The sequence below is a fragment of the Periplaneta americana genome, chromosome 6 (genome assembly GCF_040183065.1).
Source record: "Periplaneta americana isolate PAMFEO1 chromosome 6, P.americana_PAMFEO1_priV1, whole genome shotgun sequence".
Lineage (NCBI taxonomy): Eukaryota > Metazoa > Arthropoda > Insecta > Blattodea > Blattidae > Periplaneta > Periplaneta americana.
Window position 1 is genome coordinate 159,414,740 of NC_091122.1, and position 12,194 is coordinate 159,426,933.

Sequence of the window (12,194 nt, forward strand, 5' to 3'; positions counted from 1 at the left end):
CTGCGGAGCTGCAGCACCCCCAGACATTTGTGGCTCTTGTCTCGTTTTATGTTATGAAAAACATTTATTATACAGTCTCTATTTAGCGGCTTGAATTTTTAAAACATTTCGCTCTCAATGACATGCACGCAATCGTTAGTGAAGTCACTTCCTCCCCTGGTGCTGCCAGAGCGAAACCAGAGACAAGGACTGTTAGGGTGAAGCCACTTCCTCCCCTGGAGCTGTCAGTCTCGTCTCGGATGCTTTGCGCGTTAGTTTTACCCCTCCCCCTGCTGTCCCTTGCCGTGAATCCAGAGTTTCCAGGAGCTGCAAAATTTGCAGCAGTTTGTCAGTAGCGCGCAGTTTTAAATGCATGTTCTTTAATGTTGTGAGTATAACAAATGCAACAATGTTTAATTCTGTACAATATTTACAGTCTATTCAGTTCAGAACCTTAACAATTGAGGAGAAATGTGAAATTAAGTGCCCATCAGTTGAATCTCATAATGGAAAGAGCCGCTAAACAAAATACAAAGGCTCGCATATTTTTTGATAATTTATCCAGTATCCCTGCTTTCTTCTCTCGATCTCCATACAGTCTGTATTAGATTAATGTGTTTCAAAGACAATTCCATCAGCTGGGGCAACAAAATGAATTTAAAATAAGAACAGTAAATGTTGTTCATGAGAAGAAGGAGCCATTGCTAGAATGTTTTCAAATCATAATGGAATCGAAAACATCTAACATCACAATAAATGAGGCAAGCGCACTGGTGCGTACTCTTGAAGATCCTGAATTCAATTTCTGGCTGTTATTTTTTTCATTTATTGATGTATCATGTATATATTATATATTATACAACCAACTACGACATCGCCAGTTAGATATTTCTAAGGTTCAAATCTGCATATAAAAAATTAAATTATGGTTTATTTAACGACACTCGCAACAGCAGGGGTTATATCAGCGTCGCCAGTGTGCCGGAATTTTGTCCGCAGGATTCTTTTAAATGCCAGTAAATCTACTGACATGAGCCTGTCTCATTTAAACACAACTTACAAGATAAGGCGCATGGAACTAATCTTTAAATGAAGTAAGTTGCTTGGTTTATTTTTGTATGCAGCTCCTCTTAATTCAATACCCACGAGCCACCACTGTGTTTCACTAGTATACCAATGACGATTTGTGATATTTGATGACTGTTTTAGATCTGCTTGAGTAATGTCTCGGACCTCTCCGGAATTGAAATGCCACCCGTAGTGTTTTCCAATGTCATCCCCACCTTCTGGGACTTGTGTATAATAGACCTGCCTAATGATGTATACGCCATTAAGACGCATGGAGGTCATGGATATAGAGTTCCATACTTTCATTGCCTCGGTGCTATATAACTACTCATTAGTGGCCAATATACATGATCATGAAATTAGAAATAGTGAACAAATTAATATTCCATATTGTAGATTACACAAGAGCAATACAAACTTTTTAATTATGGGGATGAAATTATATAATAAGCTCCCTAGTCAATATTATAAATTACCAATCAATAGTTTCAAAACCAGATTTTACAATTGGTTATTAAATAATCCCTTTTATTCTGTTGCTGAGTTTTTCAACACAAATTCGTATGAAATTGTATTTTAATAAATAAGTTTTAATTGCAATTTAGTTAGTTTTCTTCAATTTAAAAGTTTCAAATTATTTCATGTTTTGATTGTACTGTATTACTTAAATTTTACTGTTTTCTGTTATTAGTGTTTTTTAAATGTATTTATATGTTTTTTTTCATGTATTCTGATGAAGCCTAAAACTGTATGTCTAATGGCCAAATAAATTGAATTGAATTTAATTGAATTGAATTGAATTGAATTGAATTGAATTGAATTGAATTGAATACAACGCTCAGGCTACCCTTTCCCCCAGGACAGAATCGTACGGGTACTCAATTTGACAGAAAGTTGAGTGGACCTCAGAGCCGTTCTGGAAGTTTTGCTAATGAGAAAACCGCCGGCACTTCTCTTGAACTTGGAGTCCATAGTCAGTCGCTCTACCAACTGAGCTACCCGTCCCGTTGTTGTTTCTTGATTGATTATAGTTCATCATAAAGCTACAATGTCTCCTCTAATATAATCGATATAAAAGAAGTCACTTTCGGAATACGTAATTATGAAAGCTTATTTCGATGTACTGTTGCGTTTAATGAAATGTACAGGGCAAGCTATGGTATTTCAAGGATACTATGCTTCAATTTCTTACTACAAATTTTATATGAAGAACACAGGTTTAAGATTGTGCTTATACATGATGACTCTCTGAAATACTTTTTCACAAGAGCGAAAAATACTGACAGTGAATGACTCTTAAATTTTATTGCGTGAATCAGCATCATATATAGGTATGGCAGGATTAGACAAGGCGCTAAGAGTTAGTGAATACCATAGCACACGGAGTTCAGCATGCCTTTAGACGGGAGTTTCAACATGCGGCACCTACTGACAAGACGATTCTCAGATGGTACAATACACACCAACTACGTTCCTTGTGGGTTCGCCGTAACTCTCTAAGGCCTGATTGTATAAACCATTTAATCTTAGATCAGAGGTTAAATTGATCCTTGTTTCAGCTGAACTTGGAATTTTGTGTTGTATAAAGTCTAATCTGAGATTAATTTGTCTCAAACTAAAGTCAACTTTGACTGAAGAAATTTCTCCGATTAAGTTAGATGATCCAAGTTCAGTTATTTCTTTTCTGTTTGAAATATTCGAGTGACAGATTGTGCAAATAAAATATCCATTATTATTAATATTAATAGATATGATAGGTACATTTATATATATTTCTTTCAATTTCTTGCCTTAATACACAAACAATCCTATATTTTATAAGGCTCTATCGTGTTCAGCAGTATCAAATAACATAACCTATAATTATATTATGTTTATAACAACCATTAATTATTAATGGATATGATAGGTACATTCATAAATTTTCAATTTACTGTATTACTAAACTAAAATTGTCGTTTTATAAAGCTTTATTATGTTTAGCAGTATCAAACACTATAACATGTTAACAACTCGGAGAACAGTCAACCTTCTTCTTATTGTCCGCCATTATTTATATTGCACAAAAAACCAGTGTCCCCAACAGAGTATACGGAAAGTCGCCAAAAAGTAGTTGTAAAGTAGCTAGATTTCTCATTATCAACAAAGAAAGATTAAATTTTGTCACTATTGGGGTACTAAAAAGGTCACTAAATCCCTATTTAAGCAATATAAAAGTTAAAAGAAATTGTTGTTGAAAAAGAGTTAAAGTCGCTAGATTGGCAACACTGAACAAACCTGTATAACACACAGACTTACTAAATAACCGCGGGTATAACATGGACCACGCATCACGTATTTCACCTGTTTATGCGATGTTGCCAGATCCTTTTCACGTGAACTTAGATTGCATTTGAACCGAGGTAATTTGATCGCAGAAAAGTTTTATACAATAGAAGAAGTGTCTGAACTCGGTTCACTTTTCGATCTACGATCAAAGTTGATCTTTAGTCAGGGAGTTTTATACAATTGGGCCTAAATGCTGCAGATTTCACATTGAGTTGAAATGTAAACATTCACAGGGGACCATTTAACATAATTTTCTTCTATCCAACAATGCCATAATGACAAGCGAAAGAGCGGGAACAATGTCTTTTTTCATATTGTGCTATCAGTGTTTTCCATCAACAATTTATTACAAATACATCCCCTGAAATTCATTGAGCTGTTCTTTCTAATGGAACCGTTATGGATTTCGTAATACGCATAGTTACAAAATTATAGCAGTTTATAATCACGAAATGTTTCTGTGGACACAATATATATAATGTAACATCCTGGATAATAAAAAATGCCTATACCTTGATCACTGGTCATTCTCCAGTAGGCCTGCCCAGGAAACCACAGTACAATTGTTCACCACCTTACTCACAGAGAACACTTTTCGACGAGTGCAAAGGATAGATGGCAGACCTGTCGCTGGAGATGATAGGATGATAGACGAAGTGATTGTGAGGGTTAATTGGGATTAGAATGGAGATGGGTCATGGCCCTTTAAAAATTAGTATTATCCCAGGAATCACCTGGAGAGACTTGAGAAACTACGAAAAACGTAGGACAGGATAGCATCCACCTCCGAATCTTCTGAATGATAACCATTACTACGTCATGCTCGGTACAAAATTTTTGAAAATGCAAAACAGACTCTATAGTTTTAAAAATCCATTCCATTTAGGTTCAAACGTAACTTCTTTGCCTAGAAGTAAAGTGTTATAACATTAATCTCTATATTTTCATATAAGGCCAATTATTTAAAATATTTTACATTAAATTTTTAGATGGTATCGAAATGAACCTTTTAATGGAAGGTACTTGATTGATCTTACCAAAGTAGAACTATATTTTTAAAAAATGTTATTTTGTAATATCTTTATGTGCGAGACTTTACTTGCAATATTGTCAATAACCACTAAATTTAGCGAAAAGAATAATTATAATTATAATTTTAATTATGAGTTCGAACCATAATTGTGTAAATTACAGTTCGACAGCTGCATTCATCGAATATATCGTATAGAAGCACGTTATATTTTTATTTTGTTATTCTTCGTTTTCCCTCACCACCTCTTATTTTTATGAACAGAAATATGTGCAAGAAATTATAAGGGCTACATGCTACTAGTTAAACCTTAAATCAAACCTGTTAATTTTCAATAGATCTGGAGGGAGATGGAATATTCCTTAAGCATAAGGATCGTCATTCAAGTACTGCTTGACTTTATACAGTGTCACACCCAGACATGTGTGTGATGAAGCATCTCTTTGCAGGAGTGAATGTCCTGATAATATTTATCACAGAAACCGTCAACAGAGTTGGACTTTGAGCAAATTAGAGTATTCGAAAAAAACTACTAGACTGCTAGTCCGTATCTTAACTGACAAATAAAACGTTTTCTCTGCATTTACCATATGATTTCACTTATATATTCAATGAATTTAAGAATTCTAAAGTAACTCTACCAATATTCACTTTCATTTATTCAGATTCACTTTCTTCGTTTTCCGAACCATTATTCATTTTCATAACTTGTTTTTTTTTCACTAATAAACAGTTGTTCAAAAAATTTGCAAAATGGTGCACAGCCTACTTCAGCAACAGCTCCTTAAAAATAGTGTAACACATAGTGTTTTTTATTTTATTTTGTTCCTATATTTGCCGAGAGGCCTTGTTTCCCAGACATTTCCGTTCACAAAAATGATATTTTTAACACACGTATAAAAAATAACTTAATTTTATAATACAGCAATCTAAAAAGTTTATCACTGGCATACATATTTATTTTTTACTACAAAACATAAAAACAAAGTAAAGGTAAAGCATTGTAATGTTGTAAAAATATGGTTTGAACATTTTTCATAGAAGTACATATAAGCACGTCACATGCATGTCTATTCCTCTACGTGCAACAATGTCTCTAAATTTTAGGACGAATTTTGTTCATTTTTAATATCTACAAACCTATTCTTTCGAAACTCACGCACTAGAAATTAATTGTTTTCATTGAAAACATTTTCATTTGCGAAATTAATTTATACACGTTTTAACATCCAGGTCATATCGCGTGTGTAGGATCTCCGGGTATATCAGTAGGCCTTGGACTATTGTGATTCTGTTTTCATTGGCATATGTTATTATATGGCTTGTATTCATTTTAACCGATATCATATGATTAGTGCACATCACCAGTAAGCCACAATGCTGAAGACAATGACACATACAGTTACAGTACACTAGTCTAAACTTGTAAAAGTATGAAGTAAGCTAGGTATTTCAGAATAAGTAAACGTAATCGTGTTACGCTAAAATTGATGCTTGCGTACAAAGGTTGATTGTACATATCTTTAAAGTGAGTTGTAAAATAGCAGACGGGAAAAGATAAAACATGCTTGCGTTTACAAACAACTTTGACCGTAAAGAACTTTGATTTGGTTCCAAAGCACATTAACTACATGACGTATTGAGTTACAATTGCAAGTACAATGTTCGAAGGAGAGCAAGAGAATTATTGCCCTTTTGGTACCTCAGTGCAAGAGTGAGAGATTATTCTTTCACGAGCAAGGGTTCCATGCCAGGTGTTGACCGGAGTCATACTTATGGTGGAGAAGATGGAAGGAAGGGAGATTCCTTGGGATTTTCCCATTTCCCTCAAAATTACAAATCAATTTTAACATTCTCCAGGTCCACCGCTATGGAGTTAAGGGTTAGTATGTCTGACTGTGAATTGAGCACGTCCAAGTTTAAACTCTAGTTGGGACAAGTTATCTGGTTCAGGTTTTTCCGGGATTTTCCCCGTAAGTTATTAAGAGCAAGTAGTGGGTAACTTTCGGCGCTGGACCCTGGACTCATTTCGCTAACATTAGCACCTTCATCTCACTTAGACGCTAGATAACCATAGCAGTTGTCAAAGCATCGTAAAGTAAACCAATAAATTAAAAAACACTCACCATTTCATCCTATTCTTCCGCTTATTTCATTTCATATAAAAATTATTTCAGGGTATAAAAGGCGCTTGCCTGCCGGTCTGAAGTTGCACTCGGGCGCGGGTTCGATCCCCGCTTGGGCTGATTGCCTGGTTGGGTTTTTACGAGGTTTTCCCCAACCGTAAGGTGAATATCAGGTAATCTATGGCGAATCCTCGGCCTCATCTCGCCAAATACCATCTCGCTATCACCAATCTCATCGACGCTAAATAACCTAGTAGTTCATACAGCGTCGTTAAATAACCAACTAAAAAAAAAGTATGAAGTACGAGCTTCGGTGATACCGAGTGAAGACGGCTAGCCAGTTACAACTTCTCTGAGCAACTTAGCCTGTTAGGAATGCCCGATGTTTGGTGCCTGCTGACGTATCAGCAGAGGCTGCCTATTCCTTATGCTATACGAGAGACGTTTGATGGCATCCATCGCTAATACCGTGGAATGATCAAGTCTTTCGGGGACAACTTCGATGACGTCCTACTGGTGTTAGTGGGACGGTCTGTGTTATTAGATGACATTGAGGAGCCTGCTTATGGTAGCTCAGGGGATGAAAAACTTTACATCTCATCTCATTTCTATCTCCTGGAGATTGTACGCATGTTGAACATTCTTTCGCGGTCTACATGCAGACGGATATTCTTCTTACCTCTCTCCACAAACAAATACATACAGGCATACACACACTCGTGAATTTTATCAACGACTAATTTATTTCCGAAATTTTAATTTTATGACGAGTTTCGCCCTCGGACAATGATAATGATCAGGGTGTAGGGAGGAAAAACAACTAAAATATACGCGAGCGCACGCCTTTGGAAGGAGATCTGGGGTCGCTGGTAAGAAACTATTTTTATACAAGCGAGCTTCAAGTCTGTCTGCCACTTTCTCTTCGTGTGTCGCTGTTCGAATGAAGGAACCTACAGAAATTCTAAGGCGAAAAACTTACTAGGCACGGCATTTTAAAGGTATGATAAATTTATAAAATAGTAGCGGTGCACAGACCACAATCAATGCTGCATACGGATGTTGAATGCTTCACAGACAAGAAATAATTACTAACAAACAGAAAAAGAGTTTCAGAAAGATTTTCACAGTTAAGGACAAACACTGGATCGCAAATCAGGTAAGAGAGAAAACCCTAAAATGAGTGCTCCAAAATTGACCATCAGGTTGAAAGATACCTGCGAAAGAAAGTCAATTCTTAAACACTGAAAAGTATTGCGTAAACACTAATACAGGGACGTCATTTTATTTTTACTAACATTTTTAATATTAACCTGGCTATACCTTTGGATTAATGATTGAGACCCGGAAACACAGTTTGCTACCTCCTTCCACGACTGGAGTTCGATGATACTGGCGTAAAATACAAACAAATCACTTTACTAGGTATAGGAGGGAAGAAAAGTAGTTCATCCATTTACGTAAAGTAGGAAATATCGCGATTTTGAGTTTGATAATTTTCATTACATTTTGTTTAATCAAAATACAGTACAGTGTTAACAATAAGTGTTTTTACTCACGAACTGAGTTATCCATGCGAACGTATTCATCATGCAGCGTATATTATACTGTCTACAGCACATTAGCGTACAATATAGAGAATGAAGTTAAATTGAAAAATAATCATAATATGGATATTTAAACATATTTTTTAAAATGGTGGCCGTTCATTTCGATACAGGCTTCAGATCTTTTGTGTCTATTATCGCACTATAGACTATTGCATCTAATTCCAATTACCAGTTTCGTCCTTCATACTTAGTAGCTCATGTTGAAATAATTCTGTACCTACTCTATAAAAGAGTACCTTACGTACTGTAAATTCAGTCTTCATTTCTGCCCGACCCGCACAGATAAAATTGCTCAGACATGCTATCTACTGTCCGTCCAAGTGGTTATGTCGCAGGATCGTAGAAAGGGGGGCAATCACGTGATAGTTAATTACTCAACGAGGCCCTTTTATTTAAATTATTTTAAACAGTTGCATAATATTACTTAGACGTCCAATTAATTCCTAACAGAAATTAATGTTTTCAGAAAAGATCTAAGAAAGCTCAGCCATTAGTCTTTACAGAGGAGCGAGCAGAAGCAGACGGGGGAAATCGGGATGCGACGTAGGCAAACGGACGACAGTACCTGTACGAAAATATGATTCAATATTGGAAGTTTTCGTCACTGGAAAACGCGAAGATATTTCTGAAACGTACTATACTCACTAACTCAGTACTGCGGCCTTGGTTCTGTGTGGACAATTGGAACTTCGTTAGTAGAAGGGTTGGGAGTGAAGTACATTCAAAAACTCAGGTACAATAAAAGTTGAAGTAAAAATAAAATGATGTCCCTGTATAACGGCCGAGTTTCTACAAAGAAGCGATACATTAATAAGAGGAATGAATCTAGGAGAATGGCATTTGCAAAAGAGCATGTAAATAAAGATACTGAGTGCATAAAGCATGTCAATTTTCAGACGAGTCAAAATGTAATCTTTTTAATCGGTTGGGATTATGTGCAGTATATTTGGAGGCAACCAATAGAATTTGAGACCTAAGCCAAATACGGTGCTTTCCTGTGTTACGGTATATGTACACACGTGTACAAATACGTTATGTTAAAATAAGTGTATCAATTTCAGTGTGTTGAGATATTTTATCTTTCCAATTTCGAACGGATGGGGAAAACCTGGAAAAATCCAACCAGGTAATCAGCCTAAGCGGGAATCGAACCCACGCTCAAGCGAAACTCTGGATCGGCAGGCAAGCGTCTGAGCCGACTGAGCTTCACCGGTGGCGATCCGTAATATTATTATCGTCAGATTCTTCATTATTTTACTAATTCCACTTTGTTCAGTACTTTTAAAAAAGGAGCTGATATCTCGCGTATCTGCCACATGAAGTGAACTGAACGGACTTTCCCCTATAACATGTTCCAGGCTTGTCCCAGTTCTTTCTCACCCGTACTATAAAAAGATTAAATTGCCTAATGAATCTCTACATTTAGAAACATAATGTTAACGTTAACATTGATTTGTATATGAATTTGCAAATAAATCTATTGTAACTCCTCAGAATTATGCTTTCTTCATACGTAATTCTAAGAGAGATGGTACCGTCATTTCCCATAACTATGGTCCTGGAACATAACTAAGGTCCACGATACAACCATTCAAAGTACATTGCAGAAGTAACATAGACCGTTCGTAGATAGCTGCAGAGACTTGACTTCAAACTACAGTACAGCAAAAATAAAGATAAACGAGGTATTACGTTATGGAATACAAAATTTAAATGGTAGTATTCGTGGACCATAGTTGTGTTTGAGGACCATAGTTATGGGAAATGACGGTAGTCTATATTACTTTGACCTCCAGGAACAATTCCTTTCATGCACCCCATGCCTATGAGCCATGATTACGACAACGTTCAGGTTAATCATCATTAAATGTTCAGACTGAAGGACTAACCTAAATCATTTCCTAATTTAAGCAAACATGTTATGGAACAAAGAAATTAAATTCATAAAGCAAGGAGGAAAATATTCTCCAGACTGTTTTCATTGGCACTGTTAACTCGCGTAGTTTGATCAACGCCGCACAGCGTGGCAAGTGGTCGACCCTGGCATTACGCCACGCCCCCAGTCGCAGTGAAGACCCGAGAGTGTCTGTATAATACAAACACGAACTTCTCCCTCCGGCAGTAGTCTTTGTTGCTTTCAAGGATTGTGGTGAGTACATAATAGTGCTGTCGTGTGTGATGTGCAATCTGTTTCTATTCAAAAATCCATTAATGCGTGTGTGCGTCCTCATTCTACTATACTAAGGTAAGACGATAGTAGAGCAATACAGCTGTTTCAGAACTAATTGTTTTGACCTTGAGAAATCCGGTTTACAAATTCTTCCTGTGGTATTTATAAACTGGAAATTCTACTGCACAGCCATACGTAGCCTACATGCTCGATTGTTTCTGCCGCAGACACAGTCTACGATGCCTCGTTTCAATAATTTCAACTGTTATGTCAATGAACGTCAAACATTTTTGAATCTCACTTATTTGATGAGATCATAATTATCGTCAAAAATATTCTCAACTCCAAAGAAGATGGTGAATTGAAGGAAATTCTTAAATCAAAACAATTAGATGAAGTCTGGGTGGATCTGTTCAGAAGTGTTGATGATGAGCTCTCAAATTTAAAAATTAATTTTGTGTAAAAAAAATTATGGTTTATTTAGCTACGCTCGCATCTGCTGAGGTTATATCAGCGTCGCCGGTGTGCCGGAATTTTGTCTCGCAGGAGTTCTTTTACATGCCAGTCAATCTACTGACATGAGCTTATCGCATTTAAGCACACCATCGACCTGAGCCGGGATCGAACCCGCAACCTCGAGCACAGGTCAGCGCTATACCGACTGCGCTACCCAGGCCGACTTCATTATGTGTATCCCTGGTAGAAATTCAAATGTTGAAAGATTGTTTTCTCTCATCAACTCACTATGAACTGTTGAGACAAACAGTTGTAGACTATATAAAGACAGTAAAACCAATGCTTATTGTGAAATCATTTTTCAGTGAGGATTGTGTCGCATTTCACGATTTGAAGCCTTAAAAACGTATTGTACATGTGACGCTGATTGATTTATAACGGTGCATTCTCAGGTGAATCTATTTCGTTAAGAATGCATTTTCAGTTCATTTTGTTCAAGTTCCTGTTCAAGTAGGATGGTAAATATACACAAAATCTTATTTTTTTTTTAATCAGTGCAGAATATTCCATATTTTTTCCGATTTTCTTGGGAACCTAGATGAGAATATGTCTATCCATCCCGAACCCATCTTTAGATCGCGATACATATTATATAAAAATGAATGTCGCTGATCGCAATCTTAATTGCAACGGTTGATATCAGTAAACAATTCTTGGCATATTAAAACATTAATAATCGCTATTAATGAAGTCCTGAAAGTACTGCACATACCAGTACGCTTTCAATTATACGGGACATCGTTGTTTTAACACCACGTCACCAAAGGTCTGAGATAATTTCTTTGACCCTAACTTCAGAGTTCACGTATTGAGTTGCCCAATATTCTGTTCGAAGGTCTGTGTACCGGTAATGGGATTCTCTGCCATCGATGCTACAGTAACGAATAAAACACAATAATTTACATGTTGTAATTTCAAACCAGGGGCATCATTTAAGAGGAGAATGGTATAGCAGTTGCCCCCTCTGAGTACAAGGTTAAAAAAATTATATTAACTATACTTCGTCCCATAATGTCTGACTGGAGAAGTAAACATTTCCTTCAGAGGAGGAGAGAAGTATAATTGCTAATCAACCTATGGCAGAAGTCTCGCTTCATACTTATCTTGAAGTTGGGAGGGGGTAGAACACTTCATGCAGCCCAACTTCAACATAAGCGTGGAATGAGACCTCTGTCATTGGTTGAAAAGCAATTATACTTCTCTCCTCCTCTGCCAGCAATGTTTAGGCCTACTTCTCCTGTCAGACATTATGGAACGAAGTATAGTACTACTAAAGAAAGAAATGTGAGAACTTCATATTTAATATTAAAATATTCTACTTTTAGAAACACTTAAATAAAAAAAGAGATTTATTGGGACTCATTCAAGAA

General features: G+C 36.4%; 1 protein-coding gene across 2 annotated transcripts in view; it reads left to right on the top strand.

Annotated features, from left to right (window-relative positions):
- Positions 1–10,133: 10,133 nt before the first annotated feature.
- LOC138701983 (uncharacterized) overlaps positions 10,134–12,194 on the top strand; it is a 33,870-nt gene continuing 31,809 nt past the window's right edge. The window contains exon 1 of one of the 2 annotated variants that reach the window (XM_069829414.1): positions 10,134–10,287. The gene's annotated coding sequence lies outside the window, so the exon portion shown is untranslated. Of the gene's footprint in view, positions 10,384–12,194 lie in introns of both variants that reach the window. The other variant, XM_069829413.1, reaches the window with a different exon arrangement.